General features: G+C 36.7%; 1 pseudogene; it reads right to left on the bottom strand.

The window, feature by feature from the left end:
- Positions 1-3,017: 3,017 nt before the first annotated feature.
- LOC101720726 (NADP-dependent malic enzyme-like) lies at positions 3,018-25,771 on the bottom strand (annotated as a pseudogene).
- Between the last annotated feature and the right edge of the window lie 257 nt (positions 25,772-26,028).

The raw sequence follows: 26,028 nt of genomic DNA, 5'->3' as shown, positions 1-26,028 counted from the left end.
ATAGAAAAGCAAAACATAAATCACAATGGTAAAGGCTGATAAATGTGGCTGTATATTCAAATTCCAATTAATAAACAACATACAAAGTTCTTTTATAGCAAAATGGGAAAATATTTGTAATATGTATGTAGAATGAAAAAGGAACATATAGGAAAGGCTGTGGCAGAAAAGGAACCCTTCTACCTACACTGTTGATGGGAATGTAAAGCAGTAGAACCACTATGGAAATCTCTATGGACAATCCTCAAAAAACTAAACATAATATTTCCACTTAACTCAGCCATTCCACTTTTAGGTATACAGTGATACATGTATACTCATGTAAATAAGACCACAATTGGTAATAACTAAATCTTGGAAGCAGGCTACATGTTCACCAACAAATAAATGGATAAAGAATGTAGAGAATGTATACACAATTCAAATACTTTTTTTAGCAAAACATTTATTGGTACTTTTTAGATATACATAATGATAACATTCATCATGGGGAATTTGTACCAGTACATGATATATCTTGCATCTTCTTTTTTCCTGTCCCCTCTTCCTTATGTACAAAAGATTTGTTTCCACTTTTATCCTATGATTTTCTTTTATTTTCTTGTCCCTTTTTTTCCTTTCCCCTTTTCTCTTCCTTGTTCCCCTTCTCATTTGAAAGTTTCTTCCCATTTCCCAATGTTTATTGTACATTTTAGTCCTTATTTTCACTTTTGATTTCTCACATCAGAGAAACAATACAGTATTTTAATATATGTGTTTGATTTATTTCACTTAAGAGTATGGTCTCAAAGTGGATATATTTATCTAAAAATATCTCAAGCTCATCCTTCTTTATGGCAGAGTAGTATTCCACTGTATTAAAAAGCTCATCTTCTTCATACATTTATGGGTTGTTGGGAATTTGGATTGTTTCCAAGATTTGGCTATTGCAAATTGTGCCACTACAAACATGAGTGTGCATATATTGCTTTGGTACAATGCTTTTAATTCTTTTGGGAAAATACCTGGAAGGGGAATAGCTGGGTCAAATGATTTTAGTTCTTGGTAAAACCTCCACATTGATTTCCACAGTGAAGTAAGGCTTCCTTTTCCCCATGGTCCTTCCAGCATTTGTTATTGGTTGACTTCTTGATAACAGCCATTCTTTCCACAGTGAGATGGAATCTCAGTGTTGTTTTAATTTGCATCTCTCAAATGAACAGTGATGTTGAACATTTTTCATATATTTATTTGCCATTTCTACTTCTTCATCTGAGAAGTGTCTATTTATTTCAGATGACCACTTTTGGATTGGGTATTTAAATTTGGAGGGTCTGATTTTTTTTATTCCCATATATTCTAGATATTAGTCCTTTGTCTAAAGAACAGCTGGCAAACATTTTTTCCCACACTCTGGATTGTCTTTTCTGTTGTGGTTTCTCTTGCTCTGCAAAAGCTTTTTAATAAGATGAGGAGATCCCAGTTGTTGATTCTTTGTGGTAGTTTCTGTGTTACTGAGGTTTTGTTCATAAAGTCTTTGCCTACACCAGTCTCTTTAAGAGTTCTACCTATTCTATCTTCCAGCAGATTAAGTGTTTTTGTTTCAATATTTAGATCTTCGATCTATTTCAATTTTAGTTTTGCATGGTGAAAAATACAAGTCCAGTTTTAATCTTTGGCAAGGGGAAGGCTGTTTTTCCAGCACCATTTATTAAAGAGGCTGTATTTCTTCCAGTATTTGTCTCCTTTCTCAAAGACAAGGTCCCTGAGTACGTCTGAAGTTGTTTCTGCATCGTCCAATTTGTTCCATTGATCCTGAGGCACTTTTTTTTTTTTTTTTTTGCGAGTACCATGCTGTTTAATCACAGTAGCTTTGTAGTATAATTTTAAGCCAGGAATTGTGATCCCTTCTGCCTTGCCTTTGCTGCCCAGAATTGCCTTTGCTATTCTAGGTCTCGTATGGTTCCAAATGAATTCTTTGTTACACAATTCAAATACTATTCTGCCATACAGAAGGATAAACTTGAGTCATTGATAGGAAAATGGATGCACCTCAAAACCATAACGTTAAGTGAAATAAATCAGAAACATAAGCCTACATATTCCAATGTTCATCTTATATTAGCAACTCAAAAATGTAAATAAAGAGTAAAGTGATAAATAGATAATAGGAAAAAGGGAGATACTGTGCATCTTTTGAAAGGGGCCGGGAGATGGAGGGAGGGGGAAAGAAAAGCAGGGAAGGGGATATAAAGAGAATTAAGATGTGTTATGTACAGGTAACAACTCCCCACGAGGAATGTAATCATTATGTACTGCAAACATGTACTAATAAAAAGTAAATATTCTATTTTGAATAAAAGGAAAAACATACATATAATCTGTATTGTTAGTGTATGAAAGCACTTTCATTGAGCTCAAAGATGAAGCAGCCCCAGGTTTGAGCCTCAGTAGTACAAAAGCACTCTCAAAATTGTTCATCAACTGCTGAACAATATTAATAAACTAGAATACATAGATTGATGAGCATGTAGGGATTGTAGCACATCAATTGCTGGAGGAATTTTAAAGAGCTAAGTTTTATGAATCACAACTGATAATATTTAAAAGAGCATTAAATTGTCAATACTAGACTTTAAGCTGATAAAAACGATGATCTCTAAGGAGTAAGATGACAGAAGTAACATAATTTTTATTTTACACACTTCTCTATTTTTGTGCTTAATTTGTGCTGCTTTCATAATTTAAAGTTATAATTGTTTTTTTGAGTTTTAATGTTGATCATATTAATTTATTAATAATTTCATTCTTCCCATTAATTTCTTATATAAAAAGATTAATTTTTCAGTAGTAGGTACAACAGCATTTAAAGAGCATTTGGGCAGAATAACTAAGATAGAAACCAAAAGGTAACCAAAAGGTAAATGAAGCAAAATTATCTAGTGTAAAATTTATCCTAATTTGTATTAATTTTCCATAAATTTTTAGATTGTTAAAATTATCTTAGTCTAAGCATATTATGAATCATTGTAAAAGATTCCAACATTTACAAATTATGAAACTCTTCAAGATCTCACTATGGAAGTTTAAAATTTCAGCTCTTATGCCATCTGTCAACTTTGGTCTGTATATTCTGGGCCTTCTCAGGGGAAGAGTAACAATCAGGGAGAATCTGGTCATATTCTGTGCTATCCATCTGAGAGGAGACAAATGCTTCTTTGTTTTGTGGTTCAGGATAAACTGCGGCTGTTTTTTCTTGGTATGCATCATTCACAATCTTTACTGCAATTTTCAGTGAAATATCTCTAATAATATTCAAAGGAGGATAGAGTTGGCCGTCTTCCAGGTGTTTACCTGATACTTGCTGAGATATAACCTCAGCAGTAGTGAGAAAGATCTTATCTGTGATGTTCCTCAGTCCACATGCCGCAACTCCAGGGAACACATAGGAATTGTTCCCTTGGCCAGGATATAGGGTCTGTCCATTTGCAAGAGTAACTGGATCAAAAGGACTGCCACTGGCAAAAACTGCACTTCCCTGAGTTATTTTATAGCACTGCTCCGCAGAACATTCTGCTTTACTGGTTGAATTACTCAAAGCAAAAAGAATAGGTCATTCGTTGAAGGCAACCATATCTTTGAGAATTTGCTCTGTGAATGCACCACAAATTGCAGCAACTCCTATGGGAGCAGTTGGTTTCATTTCTTGAACAATGGCTTCTAGGTTCTTCATTTCTTTGGGTTCATGGGCAAACTTCTCTTTCTCTTGTGTTAAGGATGCACTTCCCTTTACTATTAATCCTTTTAAATCAACCAACCATATTTTTTGATTGCTTTCTCTTTTGTCAGACCTTCCTTCTCCATGGCCATAAAAATCAGGTGTGCAATCCCTAAGGCAGCCTCTCCAGCTCCTTGGCATAATATTGTTTGATCAGATAGTTTGTTCTTGGTTATTCAAAGAGCTGCAAGGAGACCTGCAACTGCAACAGATGCTGTTCCTTGAATATCATCATTAAATGTGCAATACTTTTTTCGAGACTTGTTGAGAAGATGAAATGCATTTACACTGGCAAAATCTTCAGACTGAATAAGGCAATCCATGCCATACTTTGAAGAAAGTGCCTCCATGAATTCATCCAAAAAGTCATCATATTCTGGACCCCTCACTCTTCTCTGCCGTAGTCCAATGTACAATGGGTCATTAAGTAACTCCTCATTTTCTGTACCTGCATGCAGAGTCACAGGCAGACAATGCTGAGGATTCACCCCTCCACAAGCAGTATATAATGCCAATTTACCCACAGGGATGCCCATTCCATTACAACCAAGGTCTCCCAAGCCAAGAATATGCTGTCCATCAGTCACCACAATAGCCTTAACAACATTTTGGCCATGCATTTAGATTTGAAGCAATATGCCCTCGATCATGGATTCTAATAAAAAGACCTCTTGGCTTCCGAAACACTAAACTATGTTGTTGGCAAGCGAGACCCACAATAGGAGTGTAAACAATAGGCATGAATTTTTCAACATCAGACATTAGTACTTTATAAAAGAGCTTTTCATTTCTATTTTGAAGATCCATTAAGAGAAGATACCTGTCAAAGTCAGAATTCAGACGTTTAAAATTTTTAAGTACCCTAAGGACCTGAAGGTTCTGACTGATGAAGCTAGGTGGTAACAATCCATGAATGTTCAATTTCTGTCTTTCTTCCAGAGTAAAAGCCAAGGCCTTGGTGAGGTGCGAGTCACGCGTCAGCAGGTAGCCGCCTTGGTCCGTGTGGAGGCAGCGCAGGGTTCGGGGCTCCTTGGAGGCTGGCGCGGGGCGGGGTCTTCTGCGTGCTGGGGCGCAGCGGAGGCTGTCCAGGCGACTCCACCGAGTTCAGAGGCGGCTACAATTGTTTTTCAACTTACATATTTCAATGGGAATTCCACTCTGAAAGATATCACTCTAGGGAAATTACAAACATGGGCACAAAATTTGATATATTATATGATTTTTATAAATTTTATGAAACCTCAATATAGACACATCCTTAATATTAAAATGTAAAGAGACAACTAAATATATTATGATGCACACAAATGATGAAATAATAAGCTAATATTAAAATATGTTTTTAAAGATTAATGAACAAAGGAAACATTAAGAGATAGTAAGAAAAAAGGTAGCTAGCTCAATGATTTCATTTAGTGTCAAGTTCATAGAGCGGTTTCACAAAGCAGTCTGAATAGAGAGAGGGGAAATGGTCACTGTTTATTAACGTCACTATTATGATAGTAAGAGAGCAATTAATCCCCTATGAAGATCCAATCAATGGTTTTGGGAGGAACGAAATGACCCCTGTGAGAGATGTAGTTTTTCTGTTTTTAATTTTGTTGCTTCCCAGAATATAAAAATGTTGAATAGCAGACTAAAACCTGAAGTGGAAGATCACCCCTGACATTCTTCCTCCCCCATATCTACCTCCAAATACAGGATGAAGAACTCCTCACCCTCTCTGGCAGCAAAGGCAGTTTCAACTGACAGCTCATGCTACGGATTAATTATTTATATGAAGAGAGACAGAGATGGCCATTGATCTACAATTTATAGATATCTGATGGAGGGTTAACAAGCCCAGATGAAATAGGGGAAATTGATGGTGAAGAAGGAAAGAAAGAAGTTAAAAAGAGAAGCACAATGAAGAGAAAAGAAAACAGGATAACACGAGGAAAAGAAAAAGCAGGCCACCTTCTCCACACAGCTAGATGAAAAAATGCTCATGAGACAATGTGTAAATGTGACCAACATATATTCAGTAAGAACAGGAGAAGAGAGAAAGATCAGGACTAATTGATCAATTTTAAAAGCACTGTATATTTGATCAACACTCATTATAGTTTGGGGTCATCACCAGAGAACTTGAGAAAAGAGCTGCTTGAACTCCTTTCTAGGATGTCAGTTTGGAAGGGTCACAAGATAATAACTGCTAGAAAGGGGAGAAAAAACATGCGCATTCCCCAAAGAATTCACGGAACGGTCCATGAGAGTCAGAGGACAAATCCCAAAGAAATAATAATTCAGGCAGAAAGCTTGCTCTTCTATTCCTCTGCTCCCCAAAATATCTAAAGATATATGTACCCCTCAAAAAACCTAATCTGAGAGTATATGTGCATATAAATATATATGGCAATAATATTACATCTAAAATTAAGCAGAGAGAGAGAAAAAAGGAAATTCCATTAAATATGTTCAATGTTTCCCTGGGATTCAGAATTACAGGCAATTCTTTTTTATTGTTAATTAAGTTTATTGGATATATGTATATATAATACATCACATTAATCCTATGCAATTTGTACCTGTACATGATATATCTTGATTCATATTTTTTTCCAGTCCCCTTGCTTCACTTCACCACTTCTTCACCTCCTTATTTTTAAAATAAAAATAATTTTATTTTATTGGTACATTTTAGATCGACAATATAATGACATTCATCATTGGAAATTTGTACCTTTACATAATATATCTTGATTCTTCCCTTTTCCCCATTCCTCTGCCCGCCCTTCAACCCCTCCCTATTTACAAAGACTTTGTTTCCCTTTTTTTCCCTTTCTTATATTTTTCTTTTCCCTTCTTTCCTTTCCCCTACTCTTCCCACTTCCCCTACTCCTTTAGACTTTTTCTTCCTATTCCACAATATTAATTATACATTTTGAGCCTTATTTACACTTTTAGTTTTTCACACCAGAGAAACTATTCAGTATTTACACATGTGTTTCCTACTTATTTTACTTAAGAGTATGGCCTCAATGTACATCCACTTAGCTATAAATGTCTCTAGTTTCTCTTTCTTTTTTTGGTATCAGGGATCAAACTCGGGTCCTTGCGCCTTCATAGCGGATGGCAAAACCACTGAGCTAAATCCCCGGCCCTCTTTCTTTATGGCTGAGTAGTACTCCATTTATTTATTATTTATTTATTTATGTATTTATTTATTTATTTTATATAAACCCACACATCTTCTTCAGTCTCCAGTTGATGGGCAATTGGGCTCTTTCCAAGTTTTAGCTATCACAAAATCTGCCCGTATAAACATGGGTGAGCATATATCGCTGTGGGACGATTCTTTTAATTCTTTTGGGAAGATACCCAGCAGGGGAATAGCTGGGTCAAATAGGAAATCTAATCCTAGTTCTTTGAGGCATCTCTATATTGATTTCCACAGTGGTTACACCAGTCTACACTCCCACCAAGAGTGGAGAAGTGTTCCTTTCTCCCCACAGCCCTGCCAGCATTTGTCATTGGTTGATTTCATAACAGCTCTTCTTTCTGTGGTGAGGTGGAATCTCTGCTTTGTTTGCATTTTATCTTTCTTTTCTCATTTCTTCCTTTTCCCTTCCTTTCCCTCTCCCCACTCCCTTGTTCCCCTAACCATTTGAATATTGCATTTCTATTTCACAATATCTATTATACATTATGGTCCTCATTTACATTTTCAGTTTCTCACATCAGAGAAACAATGTGATATTTACATGTGTGTGTCCAATTTATTTCACTTATTAGTGCGATATCAAGGTGCATCCACTTAACTATAAATGTCTTGAGTTTATCCTTATGGCTGTGTAGTACTCCATTATAAAACAAAAAATCTTCTTTATCCATTCATCAATTGATGGGCATTTGTGTTGTTTCCAAAATTTAGCTATTACAAGCTGTGCCACTATAAACATGGGTGTGCATTTATCACTGTGGTATCATTCTTTCAATTCTTTCAGAAAGACATTGAGAAAGAAGGTAGCTGGGTGTAATGGAACTTCTCTCCCTACTTTTCTGAGGAACCTACACTGATTTCTGCTGTGGTTACACCAGTTTACACTCCCACAAAAAGAAAAGAAAGGTTTCTTTTCCCCCACAGCCCCTGCAGAATTTGTTATTGGTTATTTTCTTGATAATAGCCATTCTTTCTGGAGTGAGATGGAATCTCAGTACTATTTTTTTCTTCATAAAGTTTATTGGTACATTTTAGGTATACAATAGTTACATTCATCATTGGGAACTTGTACCTTTACATGATATATCTTGGTTCTTATCTTTTTCCCATTCCCCTGCCCTTCCTTCAACCACCCCTCCACACCTCCCTATTTACAGAGACTTTGTTTCTGTTTTTGTCCTTTTCTTATATTTTTTCCTTTCCCTTCTTTTCTTTCTCCTACCCCTCCAACTTCCCCTACTCCTTTAGAACTTTTCTTCCTATTTCACAATATAAATTATACATTTTGATCTTTATTAACATTTTCAGTTTCTCACAACAGACATACTATTCAGTATTCACTCATATGTGTCCTATTTATTTCACTTAAGAGTATCGCCTCAATGTGCACCCATTTAGCTATGAAGTCTCTAGTTTCTCATTCTTTATGGCTGAGTAGTACTCCATTTTACAGAAAAAACACATCTTCTTTATCCAGTCTGCAGTTGATGGGGAATTTCGCTGTTTCCAAGTTTTAGCTATTACAAACTGTGCTGCTATGAACATAGGTGCACATATAACACTGTGGTATGATTATTTTAATTCTTTACGGAAGATACCTAGCAGAGGAATATCTGGGTCAAATGGGACCTCTAATCATAGTTCTTTGAGGTATCTCCATACTGATTTCCACAGTCCTTGCACCAGTCTGCACTTCTACCAACAATGGAGCACCTGCATCTCTCGAATGACCAGTGATGTTGAACATTTTTTCATATCTTTATTTGCTGCTTTCACTTCTTTCTCTAAGAAATGCTTGTTTATTTCAGATGTCCATTTTTAAATTGAGTCCTTTTATTTGGCGGGTCTGATTTTTTAAAGTTCTTTATATATTCTAGATAGTAGTCCTTTTCCTGAGGAACAGCTGATAAAGTTTTTTCCCACATTTTGGGTTGTATTTTCACTCTGTTGGTTTCTTTTGCAGTGCAGAAGCTTTTTAATAAGATGAGATCCCAGTTGTTGATTCTTTGTGCTAGTTCCCATGCTACTGAAGTTTTGTTTCTAAAGTATTTCCTATGCCAAAGTCTTCAAGATTTCTACCTTCATATCTTCCAGCAAGTTCAGTGTTTCTGTTTTAATATTTAGATCTTTAATCCACTTTGATTTTAGTTTAGTGCATGGTGAAAGATAGGTGTCTTGTTTTAATCTTTGGCAGGTTGAAATCCAGTTTTTCCAACATCATTTATTAAAGAGGCCATCTTTACTTCAGTAAGGATGGTTGGCTCCTTTATCAAAGATAAGGTGGCTGAGTATGTCTGGAGTTGTTCCTGCATCTTCTAATCTATTACACTGATCCAAAGGTCTGTTTCTTTGCCAGTACCATGCTATTTTTATCACAGTGGCTTTGTAATATAGTTTCAAGTTGGGGACTGTGATACACCCGGTCATGTCTCTGTTGCCTAGAATTATCTTTGCTATTCTAGGCTTCTTTTGGATTTAAATGAAATTTTGGATTATTTTCTCTCGTTCTGTGAAATATACTGTTGGGGTTTCAATCGGGATTGCATTGAATCTGTATAGCAGCTTTGGAAGTATGGCAATTTTCACTGTATTTGTTCTTCCTATTCAGGAAGAAGGCATGTCTTTCCATTTTCTTGTATACTCTTTGATCCCTTTTTTCAGAGTGCTGTAGTTTTCAATGGAGAGGTCTTTTGCTTCCTTGGTTAGATTGATTCCTAGATATTTCATTTATTTGATGCTATTTTGAAAGGAATTGTTTCCCTAATTTCCCTCTCAGTGAGTCCGTTTTTGTGTACAGGAAGGCTATTGATTTTTGCATGTTGACCTTGTATCTAGCTACTCTACTGAATCTTTCAATTAAGTATAAAAGTCTTTTGGTGGAGTTTTTTGGGTCTTCTATGTAAAGTATCATATCATCAGCAAATAATGACAGTTTAAATACTTCCTTTCCTATCTTTATTCCTTTTATTTCTTTCTTTTGTTTAAATGATGTGCCTAATGTTTCCAGAACTATATTGAACAGTAGTGGTGATAGTGGACATCCTTGTCTTGTTCCTGATGTTAGCATGAAAGTTTTCAGCTTTTGACCATTTAGTATGATGTTGGCTTTTGGTTTTTCATGGATAGTCTTTATCAGGTTGAGATAAAGACCCTCTATCCCAATTTTCTGCAGGTGTTTTTATCTTGAATGGGTATTGGATTTTGTCGAATGCTTTTTCTGCATCTATTGAGATGATCATATGGTTATTGTCCTTGGCTCTATTAATATAGTCTATTACACTTATTGATTTATGTATGTTGAACCATCCTTGCATCCCTAGGATAAATCCAACTTGGTCATGGTCTATGATCCAGTTTTTTTGTTTTTTTTTTTAGTTTTTTTATTGGTACATTTTAGGTACACAATTCATTTACATTTATCATTGGGTGTATGTACCTGTACATGATATATCTTGGTTCTTATTTTTTTCCCCCGTTACCTGTGCACCCTTCACCCCCTCCGCTCTTCCCTATATACATAGATTTCATTTCCATTTTTTTTTCTTTTCTCATAGTTTTTCCTTTCTCTCTTTTACTTTTCCCTTCCCCTCCCTTCACTCCTTCATCTTTGGACCTTTTTTCCTATTTCAAATTATCAATTATTCATTTTAATCATTTTAACTCTTGTTTACACCATCAGTTTCTCACACTAGTGAAACTATTCAGTATTTACACATGTGTGTCCTATTTATTTCACTTAAGAGGATGGCCTCGATATGCATCCATTTAGCTATAAATTACTCTAGTTTTTCATTCTTTATGGCTGAGTAGTACTGCATTTATAAAAATAAAACACATTTTCTTTATCCAATTTGCAGTTAATGGGCACTTGGGTTGCTTCCAAGCTTTAGCTATTACAAACTGTGCCACTATGAACATGGGTCCACATATATCGCTGTGGTATAATTCTTTTAATTCTTTAGGGAAGATACCCAGCAGGGTAATAGCTGGGTCAAATGGGACCTCTAGTCCTAGTTCTTTGAGGTATCTCCATACTGACTTCTACAGTGGTTGCACCAGTCTGCACTCCCACCAGCAATGGAGAAGGGTTCCTTTCTCCCCACAACCCCACCAGAATTTGTTATCGGTTGATTTCTTGATAGCAGTCATTCTTTCTGGGGTGAGGTGGAATCTCAGTGTTGTTTTCATCTGCCTCTCTCGAATGACCAGTGATGTTGAACAGTTTTTCATATATTTGTTTGCTGCTTTTACTTCCTTGTCTGAGAAATGTCTGTTCATTTCAGATGCCTAATTTTGAATTGGGTCTTTGAATTTGGGGGGTCTGATTTTTTTTCAATTCTTTATATATTCTAGATAGTAGTCCTTTGTCTAAGGTATAGCCGCTAAAAATTTTTTCCCATATTGTATGTTGTGTCTTATCTCTGTTGGTGGTTTCTTTTCCAGTACAGAAGCTTTTTAATAAGATGAAATCCCAGTTGTTGATTCTTTCTGCTAGTTCCCGTGCTGCTGAGATTTTGTTCATGAAGTCTTTTCCTATGTCAATGTCTTCAAGAGTTCTACCTAACTTTTCTTCCAGCAAGTTTAGTGTTTCTGTCTCAATATTTATATCTTTAATCCACTTTGATCTTAGTTTAGTGCATGGTGATAGGTATGGGTCTAGTTTCAACCTTTGGCAGCTTGAAATCCAGTTTTTCCAACACCATTTATTAAATAGGCTATCTTTCCTCCAACGACGGTGGTTGGTTCCTTTGTCAAAGATGAGGTGGCTGAGCGTGTCTAGAGTTGTTTCTGCATCTTCTAATCTATTCCACTGATTCTCAGGTCTGTTCCTTTGCCAGTACCATGCTGATTTTATCACAGTAGCTTTGTAGTATAGTTTCAAATTGGGGATTGTGATACCCCCAGCCATGTCTCTGTTGCTTAAAATTGCTTTAGCTATTCTAGGTCTCTTCTTGTTCCAAATGAATTTTTGGATTGTTTTCTCTAGTTCTGTGAAGTATATTGTTGGAATTTCAATTGGCATTGCATTAAATCTATATAGCAGTTTTGGAATTATGGCCATTTTCACTATATTGGTTCTTCTTACCCAGGAACAAGGGATGTCTTTCCATTTTCTTGTATCCTCTTCTATCTCTGTTTTCAGAGTGCTGTAGTTTTCAGTGTAGAGGTCTTTTGTTTCCTTTGTTAGATTGATTCCTAGACGTTTCACTTTTTTGGATGCTATTGTAAAAGGAATTGTTTCTCTAATTTCTCTCTCAGTGAGTCTGTTATTTGTGTACAAGAAGGCTATTGTTTTTTAAGTGTTGACCTTGTGTCCCGCTACTCTACTGAATCTATCGATTAAGTCTAGAAGTCTTTTGATGGAGTTTTTTGGGTTTTCAATGTAAAGTATCATATCATCAGCAAATAGTGACAGTTTAACTTCTTCTTTTCCTATCTTTATTCCTTTTATTTGTTTCTCTTTTCTAATTGCTGTGGCTAATGTTTCCAGAACTATATTGAAAAGGAGTGGTGATAGTGGGCATCCTTGTCTTGTTCCTGATTTTAGCATGAAAGTTTTCAGTTTTTGACCATTTAGTATGATGTTGGCTGTTGGTTTTTCATATATAGCCTTAATCAGGTTAAGATAAAGACCTTCTATTCCAATTTTCTGTAGGGTTTTTTATCATGAATGAGTGCTGGATTTTGTCGAATGATCTTTCTGCATCTATTGAGATGATTACATGGTTTTTGTCCTTGACTCTGTTAATATGGTGTATTACATTTATTTATTCATGAATTTTGAACCATCCTTGCATGCCCGGGATAAATCCAACTTGGTCAGGGTGTATGATCTTTTTGATGACTCTCTGTATTCTGTTTGCCAGTATCTTGTTGAGGATTTTTGCATCTGTGTTCATTAGGGAGATTGGCCCGTAGTTCTCTTTTTGGGTTGGGTCTTTCCCAGGTTTTGGAATCAAAGTAACACTTGCTTCCAGGAATGAATTTGGAAGTATTGCTTCCCTTTCAATTTCCTTGATGAGTTTAAAGAGTAATGGCATTTGTTCTTCCTTAAATGTCTTGTAAAATTAAGCAATGAAGCCATCTGGACCTGGGCTTTTCTTCGTTGGTAAACATTTTATTACATTTTCAATTTCACTCATTGTAATTGGGGTGTTTAGAATTTCTATATCTTCATTTAACTTTGGCAGTTCGTATGTGTCTAGGAAGCTGCCCATTTCTTCTGTGTTTTCCATTTTATTGGAGTAGAGGTTCTCAAAGTAGGTATTGATGATCCTCTGGATTTCTGTTGGATCTCTTGTGACTTCACCTTTTTCATTCTTAATTGCATGTATTTGTGCCTTTTCTTTCCTTTTTTCAATAAGGTTGGATAAAAGTTTATAGATTTTATTTATTCTTTCAAAAAACCAACTCTTTGATTCATTGATTTTTTTGTATTGTTCTCTTAGTCTCCATTGCATTGATTTCTGCTCTTATCTTTATAGTTTCCTCTCTTGTATGAGCTTTGGATTCATTATGCTCTTCTTTTTCTAGGAGCTTGATGTTCTGCATTAGGTTATTTATCTGAGTTTTCTCTGTTTTCTTAATATGGGCATTCACTGTTATAAATTTCCCATGTAGAACTGCTTTCATTGTGTCCCATAGACTCCTGTATGTTGTACTGGCATTTTCATTTACTTTTAGAAACTGTTTAGTTTCTTCTTTAATTACTTCTGTGACCCATTGGTTGTTCAAGAGGGTGTTATTCAGTTTCTATGTGTTTGTTGGGGTTTTGCGGTTTCTTATGTTATTGATCTCCAATTTTTTTCCTTATGGTCTGATAATATACAGGGGTAACTTCAATTCTTTTACATTTTCTTAGATATGTCCTATGAGCTAGCATGTGGTCTATTCTGGAGAATGACCCATGTGCAGAAGAAAAGAATGTGTATTCCAATTTTGTGGGGTGGAACACTCTGTAAACATCTATTAAGTCCATTTGTTCAATAGTTTGGTTCAGTCCTAGAGTTTCCTTGTTAACTTTTTGTCTAGATGATCTGTCTATTTGTGATAGTGGGGTATTAAGGTCCCCCACTACAATTGCGTTAGTGTTTATTTGGTTTTTCATGTCTATTAATACCTGTTTTGTATAGATGGGGGCATTTGTATTTGGTGCATATATTTTTAGAATTGTCATCTCTTCTTCTTGGATTGTTCCCTTCACAAGGATATAGTGACCATCTTTGTCTCTCTTAATTAATTTTGGTTTGAAATCTACTTTGTCTGAAAATAAGATTGCTACCCCTGCTTTCTTCTGGGATCCTGTGGAGTGGAGAACTGTTTTCCATCCTTTTACTTTCAGTCTGCTTCTTTTTGAGTTAGGTGTGTTTCTTTTATACAGCATATTGTTGCATTTTCCTTTTTAATCCATTCTGCCAGTCTATTTGTTTTGATTGGTGAATTGAGGTCATTAACATTGATGGTTATAATTGATAGATATTGATTTATCCTTGTCATGATGTTTTACTTTTGTTGGCTCTTTTATTTCTTATTTTGCCCCCTTTCCCTTTAGGGTCTTACCTTGCCTGGTGGCTTCCCTCTGTTGGGCCTCATGGAGTTGTGACCTTCGTTGTTTTTTTTCTAGGATATTGTTTAGAATTGCTTGTAGTGCTGGTTTTGTGTTCATGAAATTTCTCAGGTGTTCTTTGTCGTGGAAGTATCTAATTTCCCCATCAATTTTGAAAGATAATTTTGCAGGATACAACAGTCTAGGTTGGAAGTTATTTTCTTTTAAGGCTTGAAATACTTGACTCCAGGCTCTCCTTGATTTGAGGGTTTGTGTTGAGAAGTCTGCTGTGATTCTGATGGGCTTTCCTTTGTCAGTGATTTGTTTCTTTTCTCTAACTGCTTGTAGGATTTTGTTTTTCTGTTGGGTTTCTGGGTTCTTGACTCTTATACCTCTAGATGTAGATTTTTTTGATCATGGCTAGTTGGAGTTCTATATGCCTCACTTATCTGTATGTCCAATTGTCAACCTCTGTCTGGGAAGTTTTCCACTATTACTTCTGTGAACAGGTTTTTTTTATGTCAATTGTGCTTTCTCCTGTTTTTTCATGGACTCCTACCAGTCTTATATTATTCTTCTTTGCATCGTCTAGCAGTTGTTGGATTGATTTCTCATGGTCCCTTACTATTTTTAAGAAATTTCAATTTTCATGGTCTCTAACCATGATCCTGTCTTCTATATCTGATATTCTATCTTCAGATTCCCTTATTCTGCTGTGGTTCCTTTCAGTGGAGTTTTTGATCTCCTGAATATCTGTTTGAATCTGTTTCATGGATTCCATTTCTTTCTTATGTTGGGCGATCATGGTTTCCATTTCTTTCTTATGCTGGGCATTCATGGCTTCCAGCATGTTTCTGAGCTCATCTTTTTTTTTAATCTGTTTCTGTCCTAGAGCCTCTAATCATGTCTTTCACTCTGCTAACCATCTCTGCGGATATCTGGGAGATTATTTCTGCTTTGAATTTTTCTAGAGCCTCATTCATCTGTTTTGTTACTTCCTGTGCTATCAGTTCAGGGTGTCCAGGTGGTTGATTATCACATTTTTGCACCTCATTTCCCCCAGTAATTGCCTTTTGTGGGGTGGAAGTCTGGGTTTGTGACTTGCTTAAACGCCTTCTCATTTTTGTTTTTGGTACTGTCCTTGGTTTAGTTACTGGGTTGATATTATGAAGTTATTTATTGTAAGTATCTTTGTTGATCTAGTTAAAACCTTCATGGAATGATTGCTTCTCAGAGGTATCTTCCAGAAATAGCTGGTCTTTAGGTTTTGAGTATATAATGACTCTGAAGCTATCTCATTTTTGTTATACCAGGAAGGAAAACTGTTTAGATCAATCATGACACCTTAGCCCAAGTCATACAATCAGCAACACCATAGCATCAAATACCTCTTAAAGAATGACAATTTTTGGTAGTTATTATTCTATCACCTTTAGCTGTGTGACTTAAATCAAGATCGAGGATCAACCCAACATATAGTGAATAAACTGTTCAATATAACAACTTTACCCTTTGGGATGGGGAGTTAGAAGGGGTTGGGGAGGGAGGGATAGATGGGAAGAAGGATAGGGGAAGGTTAGTAGTGTGGTCAGAGAACACAGGTGAGAAGGAAAAAGAGAATAATAGGAAAATAAAGAAGAACTCCAACTGAGGACCAAAACAGGGACAAAAAGGGAAGATGAACAATGTGGGCGAGCAAGAGAGTGAGTGTAAGAAAGAGAGAGAAAGGAAAGAGAAAGAAAGAAGAAAAGAAAAGAAAAAAAGGAGAGAAAACAAATATTTGCAAAGAGTAAGGAAAAAAAATTAAAGATAAGAGGAGCAAAAGAAAAGAAAAGAGAAAAAAACAAAATAATAAAACTAATTTTGGGAATAAAAAATAACCATGAAGTCGAAAGGCCTCTTTCAGGGTATGTGTCTGCTGTCACAATAGACAACGTGGGTTGCAGTGTGCAGATATAAGTCAATGAGTCTTAGCATGCTAGTCACAGACCCATGAGATTCAGGCAGATTTCTGGCTGCATGTCCCAAGTTGAGTTCTCTGTCCTCCTGTAGGGTTGAACTCTGCAGAGTTGTATTGCAGGTTCCAGCTGCCCTTCCCCTGAAGATAGTCCCGGTCCTGATGGGAGGTGAAGATGACTCTAACTTACCCAGTACAGTGGTCTGGTGGTCCGGTGTCCTCTGTGTCTTTGCAATGTGGAACCAGGTGACTGTACAGAGGAGCGGGTGGGGGGGTTGTCCAGTGGATTGCTGCCAGGGCACGGGCTGATTCGGCGCATTTGACAGGACTCTCGATGTTGCTATGGTGTCCTTAGACCTGCCTGTCTGCAGCAGGCTGATTCCGCGCGTTCCGCGTGACTCACGACGTTGCTATGGCGTCCACAGATCTGCCTGTCTCCAGCAGGCTTGGTGTATGAACTTCTTGATAACCCTCTGTATTCTGTTTGCCAGTATCTTCTTGAGGACTTTTGCATCTATGTTCATTAGGGAGATTGGCCTGTAGTTCTCTTCTTTGGTTGGGTCTTTCCCTGCTTCTGGAATCAAAGTAGCACTTGCTTCCAGGAATGAATTTGGAAGTATTGCTTCCCTTTCAATTCATTTAACAGTTTAAAGAGTAGTGGCCATAGTTCTTGTCTAGATATCTTGTAGAATTTGGCAGTGAAGCCGTCAGGACCTGGGCTTTTCTTTGTTGGCAAATTTTTACTTACATTTTCAATTTCACTCATTGTAATTGGGGTGTTTAGAATTTCTATATCTTCTTCATTTAACTTTGACAATTCATATGTATCTAGGAATTTGTCCATTTCTTCTGTGTTTTCCATTTGGATAGAGTGCAGGTTCTCGAAGTAGGTATTGATGATCCTCTGATTTCTGCTTGATCTGTTGTGACTTCACCTTTTTTGTTTCTAATTGTATGGATTTGAGCCTTTTCTTTCTGTTTTTGGATAAGGTTTTCTAAGAGTTTATTTATTTTATTTATTCTTTTGAAAAAACAACTCTTAGATTCATTGATTTTTTTTGTATCATTCTTTTAATCTCCATTGCATTGATTTCTGCTCTGATCTTTATAATTTCCTCTCTTTTACGAGATTTGGATTTATCATGCTCTTCTTTTTCTAGGAGTTTGAGGTTCTGCATTAGCTTACTTATCTGAGTTCTCTCTGTTTTCCTAATATGGGCATTTACTCCTATGAATTTCCCTCGTATAACTGCTTTCATTGTGTCCCATATATTCCTGTATGTTGTACTGGCATTATCATTTACTTGTAGAAACTGTCTAATTACTTCTTTAATTTCTTCTGTGACCCATTGGTTGTTCAGGAGAGTGTTATTCAATTTCCATATGTTTGTGGGGGTTTTCCAGTTTCTTATGCTATTGATCTCCAATTTTATTGCACTATGGTCTGATAATATACAGGGGGTAACTTTAATTCTTTTACATTTACTTAAATATGTCTTATAAGCTAGTATGTGGTCTATTTTGGAGAATGACCCATGTGCAGCCCAAAAGAATGTATAATCTGATTTTGTGGGGTGGAACACTCTGGATACATCTATTAAGTCCATTTATTCAGAAACTTGGTTCACTTCTTGTATTTCATTGTTGATTTTTTTTTCTAGATGATCCATCTATTTGTGACTGTGGTGTACTGAAGTCCCCCACTACAATTGTAATAGTGCTTATTTGGTTTTTCACATCCACTAATATTTGTTTTGTATAGTTGGGGTCATTCATATTTGGTGCATATATATTTGTGATTGTGATCTATTCCTCTTGGATTGCTCCCTTCAAAAGGATGTAGTAACCTTCTTTATCTCTCTTAATTAGTTTTGGTTTGGAATTTACTTTGTCTTCAAATAAGATAGATACCCCTGCTCTTTTCCATAGAACATTGTTTTCCATGCTCTTACTTTCAGTGTATGAATTTCTTTTTAAATTAAATGTGTTTCTTGTATAAAGCATATTGTTGGATTTTGCTTTTTAAATCCACTCTGCCAGTCTATTTCTTTTGATTGGTGAATTGAGCCCATTAACACTGATGATTATAACTGATATGTATTGACTTATCCTTAACATGTTATTTTCCTTTTGTTGGCTTCTTTATTTTTTTTCTCCTTCTCCCTTTAATTTTTTTTCCTTGCCTGATGGCTTTGTTCTGTTGGGCCTCATGGAGTTGTGACCTTCATTGTCTTTTTTTAAGATATTGTTTAGAATTGTTTGGAGTGCTGGTTTGGTATTAATAAAGTTTCTCTGGTGTTCTTTGCCATGTAAATATCCTATGTCACCATCAATTTTGAAAGATAGTTTTGCACGATACATCAATCTAGGTTGTAGGTTGTTTTCCTTTTGGCCTTGAAGTACCTCATTCCAGGCCTCCTTGACTTGAGGGTTTTTGTTGAAAAGTCTGCTGTGATTCTGATGAGCTTTCCTTTGTATGTGATTTGTTTCTTTTCTCTGTTTGTAGTATTTTGTTCTTCTTTTGAGTTTCCAGGATATTGACTATTATATTCCTAGGTGTAGATTTTTTTGTCTGTAATTAATTCTGTGAACAGTTTGTTTATGCAATTTGTACTGTCCCCTTCTTTTTTGTGCACTCCTATCAGTCTTATGTTATTCTTGTTTGTGTCATCTAGGAGCTGTTGGATTGTCACTAACTTGTATCCTATCTTCTATATCTGAAATTCTATCCTTGCATTGGCTCACTCTGCAGCAAAAACTTTCAATGGAGGTTTTAATCTCCTGGATATCTGTTTGAATCTGTTTCATGGATTCCATTTCTTTCCTATATTGTATGTTCATGATTTCCATTTCTTTCATATGGTGGACATTTATGGCTTCCATCATCGTCCTGAATTCATCTATTTTTTTTTATCGATTTCTGTTCTAGAGTCTCTAATCATGTCTTTCATTCTGCTCACCATTTCTGTAGTTATCTGGGAAATTATTTCTGTTTTGAATTTTCCTAGAGCCTCGTTTATCTGTTTTGTTACTTTCTGTGCTATCAGTTCAGGGTGTCCAGGTGGTTGATTATCAGATTTTTCCACCTCGTTTTGCTCAGAATTTGCCTTTGCTGAGCTGGAAGTCTGGGTTTGCACCTTACTTAGGTGTCTTCTCATTTCTATTTTTGTTGTTGGTGCTGTTTTTGGTTTAATTCCTGGGTTGTTATTTCAATATTGTTTGTTATAAGTATGTTTGTTGCTTTTACTTAGAACTCTTATGGCATGACTGCTTCGCAGAGGTATCTTCTAGATATAGCTGGTCTTTAGGTTTTGAGTCTCTAATGACTCTTAGACAATATTGTTTCCAGTATACCAAGAAGGACATCTGATTAGATCAATCACAATACCTTAGCCCAAGTGATACATTCAGCAACAAAAATAGCATCAAGCCCAGCTTAGAAAATGACAATTTGTGGTAGCTATTAATCTATAACCTTTAACCTTGTGAATTAAATCAAAATTGAGGACCACTACAAATATGTTTGGAATAAATAAACTGTTCAATATAGCAACTTTACCTGTCCAGATGAGGACTTAGAAGGAGTTGGGGAGGGAGGGATAAATAGGTAAAAGGATAGGGAAAGGTTGCCAGAGGACATAGAAAGATCATGCAAACTTTTGGAAATTGTTGAAGACAAGAGGAATAGACAGAACAAAAGAACAAAGACAAGAGCAGAACAAACTAACAGTAATAGGGAAGCTAGAAACTGTACTCACTTTCCTATAAAACTAATGACAATCAAGAGAAGGAAAAAGAGTGAAGAGAAAAAGAAAGAAAAAAGAAATCCAAAATAGGACAGGAAGAGGAGCAAAAAGGGATAGAGATGAAGAACAACGTGGGAGAGAGAGTGAGAGAATAGCCTCATTCTTCTACTTGTTTACTTCTTTTTTAAAATTAAGTTTATTGATACATTTTAGGTATACATTATGATAACATTCATCTTGGGGGTTGTGGGAAAGAAAAGAAGGGAAAAATATGTTTATTTACGTCTGCTGCTATCATTTCAGAAAATTCCAGTGGGTGGCTTATGATTTCCTCTATCTTATTGTCCCTTGGATCTTTTCTCGATGGGCTGGAAGCATGGGGTTTAATTTTGCTTCTGCATTTTGTCATTTTCTATTTTTTTTAATTTTAATTTTTTTCTGTGTTGTTGCTTGTAAGTTTCTTATGTTAGGTTGCTTTATCACTAGTATCAAGGCTTCCTTAGGAAACATGTGTTCCTCAGAGATGTCTTCTGTGCGTAGTTGGCTCTTGATCTTTGTGTCTGTCCCAACATCATACCTTCCCAATTTATTAGGGATGAGAAGCTGCTATCTGTTTGGCTCTGCTCCCAGTTCTTTGTTGCTGGACTAGGTGATGACTCCAGACAATCACAGTGTTGTCATACAAGGGAAAACCACTGATTGCAATATGTATGGCATTCTGATTAAAGTAGCATAATTAGCAATAATAATATCAAGTAAAGCCTAGAATTTGACAAACTGTGGTAACTGCTAATTTTGGTACCTTTATCAATAAGAGCAAGACCTATAGTTATATAACAACATCAAACATAAACCAGGAAGTTGTATGCAGTGAATTTCCCCTTGACAGAATGATTGTATCCTCTGAGGGAGAGGGATTTAAGAGGGATAGAGGACAAAACAGAGTGATAACTGAAGAGAAATATAGCAGAAGCAAAGCTGAAGGATAAGGGATGCTTTGGGAAACTGGAGAAGGGGACAGGAAAGAAAGAATGAAGGAGAAAGCAAAATAATATTGAGGTAAACCAGAAAGACTAGTGGCAATGTTCATTCACATGAAAATATCAAAAAATCGAGAGAGACATTTGAGGAAAGAGAGAAACGTGATAGGCCAAACAAAACAAATAATAAAAGAAAAAAACCTAAACATCTCTTCCCCCCCGCCAAAAAAAAACTGACAGAAAAAGTAAAATGAAACAAACTAATAAACAGATAGAGGAAGAATAAAAAACAATTCCTCTGGTACCCACAGTTTTGTGGTAGTGTTCAACTCAGAGCCCAAATCTCTGCTGGGTAACTCTGCAGAGCCTGCAGTAGGATTAGTGTTGGGTTCTGGGCTGATTTAGACCTCTGGATGTGCAGCCAGTCTTTATCCAGCAGATTTCTGGATGGCCTGCCCACTTCTCCTTACTCTGTTTGTCTCTGCATTGCTCTCCCAGTTGCTGTGGCACCCTCAGATAGAGACAGCTCAAGGCTGCTCCCAGACCCATGTACAGCTGGCCCTCCCTGGCCTTACACAGCCTCCTCTGTTCCACACCACTGGCTTCTCTCACCTGCTGCCTTCCTTGTTCTGTTGCCACAGCCCAAGGCTGCTGTGCTGCTAATTTCAAGTTGCACAGCTGGTCATAGGGTGGGGGAGTAATAATTTCCCACTCCTTGTTCCTGCTGCCCAAGGCTGCTTGGGCCACTGGACACAGCTGCATCTGTGGTCCAAGTCCTCTCTTGCTCTGGTGATAGGACAGGAGAGGTTGGGTTGATTCACTAGCTATCCTCAACACGGCTGTCAGTCGCTAACTTTGTTGTTGCTAGAGGTTCTAGTTAGACACTATGGTGCACAACAGAAAAAAAAAATAGCAAAAAACTGACGGCCCTTCAAGAAGGCAGTAGTTTTCACCCCTGTGTGTACCAGAGAAATTTATTGCCAGGCTTCAGTGTCCTCTGCTTGCAGGGAAGCAAAAGAGGTAAGGGGCCTTATATTTCAGATCTATCATGTGTGGATTGAGTTTGCCACATATTTTCAGTCTCTCTGTTTTTTTGCGGGGAGGGGGGCTTCCCAGGAATGGCAGTTGTTGCTGTGTGTGGGCTGGATAATCATTTTATAAAATCAGAAACCTAAGTTTTGCTTAATCTACAAGTACCTTATTTCAGATTGATTTGGGCATCAGGATGTATATCCCTCTCTTTCTTCCAACTACTTATGTTTTCAGTTGATTTTCTCTGAGTAGCTCCAATGTGGCTCCTCCTCTATTGAACCATGCTGCCCAAACTATGACTGCAGGTGATTCTTATTTCCTTATGTAACATGAGAATTTAAAAAATATTTTCTGTACATATTTTTCTCAATAATTTTCCTTTGTACTATAATACATTATAATATAATAAAAATTTCATCCTGGGAATAACATATCAAAACCTCAATGACATATCATTTCATCTGAGTTAGAAGGAACCTCATCTTCAAAAAAGGAGCCGAACACCCTCACTGGAGGAAGGACAGGCTCTTTAATAAATGGTGTTGGAAAAATTGGGCTTCAACTTGCCAAAGATTAAAACTAGACCTATATCTCTCACCATGCCCTAAACTAAAATCAAAATGGATTAAAGATCTAAATATTAAAACAGAAACACTAAACTGGCTGGAAGAGAGATTAGGTAGAACTCTTGAAGATATTGGTGTAGGAAAAGATTTCATGAACAAAACCTCAGTTGCATGTGAACTAGAACAAAGAATCAGTAAGTGGGATCTCTTCTTATTAAAAAGCTTCTGCACAGCAAGAGAAACCACCAACAGCGTGAAGGTCAGAAAAAAATTTTGTCAGCTGTTCCTCAGACAAAGGTCTATCTAGAATATATGAAGAATTTTTAAAAAATAAGACCTCCCAAATTTAAAGACCCAATCCAAAAATAGGCATCTGAAAGGAACAGACATTTCTCAGACAAAGAAGTAGAAATAGCAAATAAACATATGAAAAAAATGTTGAACATCACTGGTCATTCGAGAGATGCAGATGAAAACAACACTGAGATTCCACCTCACTCCAGAAAGAATCGCTGCTATGAAATCAACCAATAACAAATGCTGGTGGGGCTGTGGGGAAAGAGGAAACCTACTCCACTGCTGGTGAGAGTGTCAACTGGTGCAACCACTGTGGAAATCAGTATAGAGATACCTCAAGGAAGTAAGATTAGAGGTCCCATTTGACCCAGCTATTCCCCTAATGGGTATCTTCCCAAAAGAACTAATAGAATCATACCACAGCAATATATGTGCACCCATGTTCATAGTGGCAGAGTTTGTAATAGGTATAACTTGGAAAGAGCCCAATTGCTCATCAACTGGAGACTGGATAAAGAAAATTTGTTTTATAAAATGGAGTATTTCTCAGCCATAAAGAATTAGAAATTAGAGACTTTTATAGCAAAATGGATGCACACTGAGGCCATCCTCTTAAGTGAAATAAATGTGACACACATATGTAAATACCCAATAGTTTCTCTGGTGTGAGAAACTGAAAGTGTAAATAAGGATCAAAATGTATAATAGACAACGTGATATAGGAAGAAAAGGGGAAAAGGGAAAGGGGAAGTGGGAGGAGTAGGGGAAAGGAAAGAAGGGAATGGAATTAATACGAGAAAATGGAAAAATTGAAACACAGTCTTTGTAAATAGGGAGGGATGGAGGGTTGAAGTGAGGGCAGGGGAATGGGGAAAAGTAAGAACCAAGAGAGATTATGTAAAGGTACAAATCTCCAATGATGAATGTCATTATATTGTATGCCTAAAATGTATGAATAAAATTAATTAAAAAAGGAATGACTTATCAAAACACAAAATACCATTAAATACTGACAAAGGTGTCAAGAAATATGAGCTCTTTATAAAATAGCTTTTTATAAGCTGTTTTGGGTAATGTGAATTAGTACAGCCATTATGGAAAACATTATTGGAGGTCCTCAAGAAACCTAGAAATAGAACTACTATATGGTTAAGCAATCTCTCTACTGGATATATATCCAAAGGAATTAAAATCAGCATGTCAAAAAGATGTATGCACTCCTGTATTTATTGTAGCACTATTCACAATAGGCAAGATATGGAATCAACTTATGTGTTCATGGACAGATGAATCAATGAAGAAAATCTAGTACAGATAAGCAATGGAATATTATACATCTATAAAAATAATGGAATGCTGTCATTTTCAGTAACATAGATTGAACTGGAGGATATTTTGTTAGTTGAAATAATTCAGGCACAAATGAATACCTCATGTTCCTACTCATATGTTGTATTGGTCAACTTTTCATCACTGGGACACAATAGAACAACGTAAAGGAGGAGATATGTAAATTTGCTCATGGATTCAGGGGACTAAGTCTGTGGTTACCTGGCTCCAATGTGTAAACATCATGGAGGAAGTTCTTAGCAGAACCAAGATCCAGGAAGCAAAGGAGGAGTGCCAGAAAGCAAAGAAGCCAGGGATCATATATAGTGCTAAAGGTCACACCTCTGTGACACATCCAAAAGTGTGCTTTACTAATCCAGGCAAGTTGACATATTATGATTAATGATCACAATTCACCCTTTATCAACTTGACACCACAACATGTCTCCTTTAAATATATTTAATCTCTAAGTAAACACAGTAATACAATAATTCTGCCACATGAAGTAACTATCTTGCATACAGGTGGAAATGCACTAATTCCCTCCCCAAGGTCTCAAGAGTTCCAATATTTCTGGAAAGCTCAAGTCAAAGTCTTTTCTGAAACTGAAGGCAAATTCCTAGTTATAAAGCTCAGGAAAAATTTTTTTAAAGTTACATAATCACAAGGTACAATGGCTCAGGATAAACATTCCTATCTAAAAGGGAGAAATAGAGAGACTGAAAAAAAGTAGAATCACAGCAACCTCAAAATCAGCAAGGCATGAGCCGGGTATTTAGCTCAGTGGTTTTGCCGCCTGCTGCGCAGGCCCAAAGACCTGAATTCAATCCCAGTACCAAAAAACAAACAAACAAACAAAAATCAGCAAGGCAGACATTAAATTCTGTACTTCCAAATGTAGCATCCAAGATACACGGTGGTAAGATGTTCACTTTAGATGGCTTGGGTGGCTCCAACACTATGGCTTTGTGGGTTGCAGCTCACATGTCCCTTAAACTGACTCTGCTCACAGACATTCCATGTGCCTGACATCTCTAACTCCCTGAAATCTCCACTACATCTTTGGCTTCTTTCTCAGAGTTTCATACACTGCCTTCTTAAAAGCTTCTTGCCTGGCCTACCAGGGCTTTCTTTGAAATATGGATGGAAACTTCCAGGATCCAACAACTCTTATTCTGCATGCTGGTAAAACCAGAATCATGGGGATGATACCTTGAGACTGCAATGAGTTGTCTTGCTAATTCCTGAAATACCTCCAGGGCATCTTTTTTCTTGCCCCTGAATACAGTGCTTGGTTTCTTTTTAATGTCAGTGATCTCTTTAGCAGACACACCTCTGTTGTCCTCAACTTTATACATGGTTGCTCCTGAGCCACAATTTAAGTTCGTCAAATTTTTCTGCTTTGATTTTGCCTCCAATTCTATAAATTTGACTGAAAGCGGCCAGAAGTACCATACCTTGGCCTAAATGTTGGGTTGCCTTGAAGTTTTCTCCACAAAGTTTTAGGACATGGACAAAATCTAGACAAATATTTTGCTGGAGTGTGACATTCATGGCCTCTAGTCCAACTCCCCAAGAATCCTAATTCTCAACTGAAACCTTGTGAGCCTAGCTT

The sequence above is a fragment of the Heterocephalus glaber genome, unplaced genomic scaffold (assembly GCF_053883595.1).
Source record: "Heterocephalus glaber isolate CG9 unplaced genomic scaffold, H.glaber_assembly_v1.0 deba00001729, whole genome shotgun sequence".
In the NCBI taxonomy this organism is placed as follows: domain Eukaryota; kingdom Metazoa; phylum Chordata; class Mammalia; order Rodentia; family Bathyergidae; genus Heterocephalus; species Heterocephalus glaber.
Note: the sequence above shows the minus strand (reverse complement) of the source record. Positions and strands in the feature narration are given on the sequence as shown.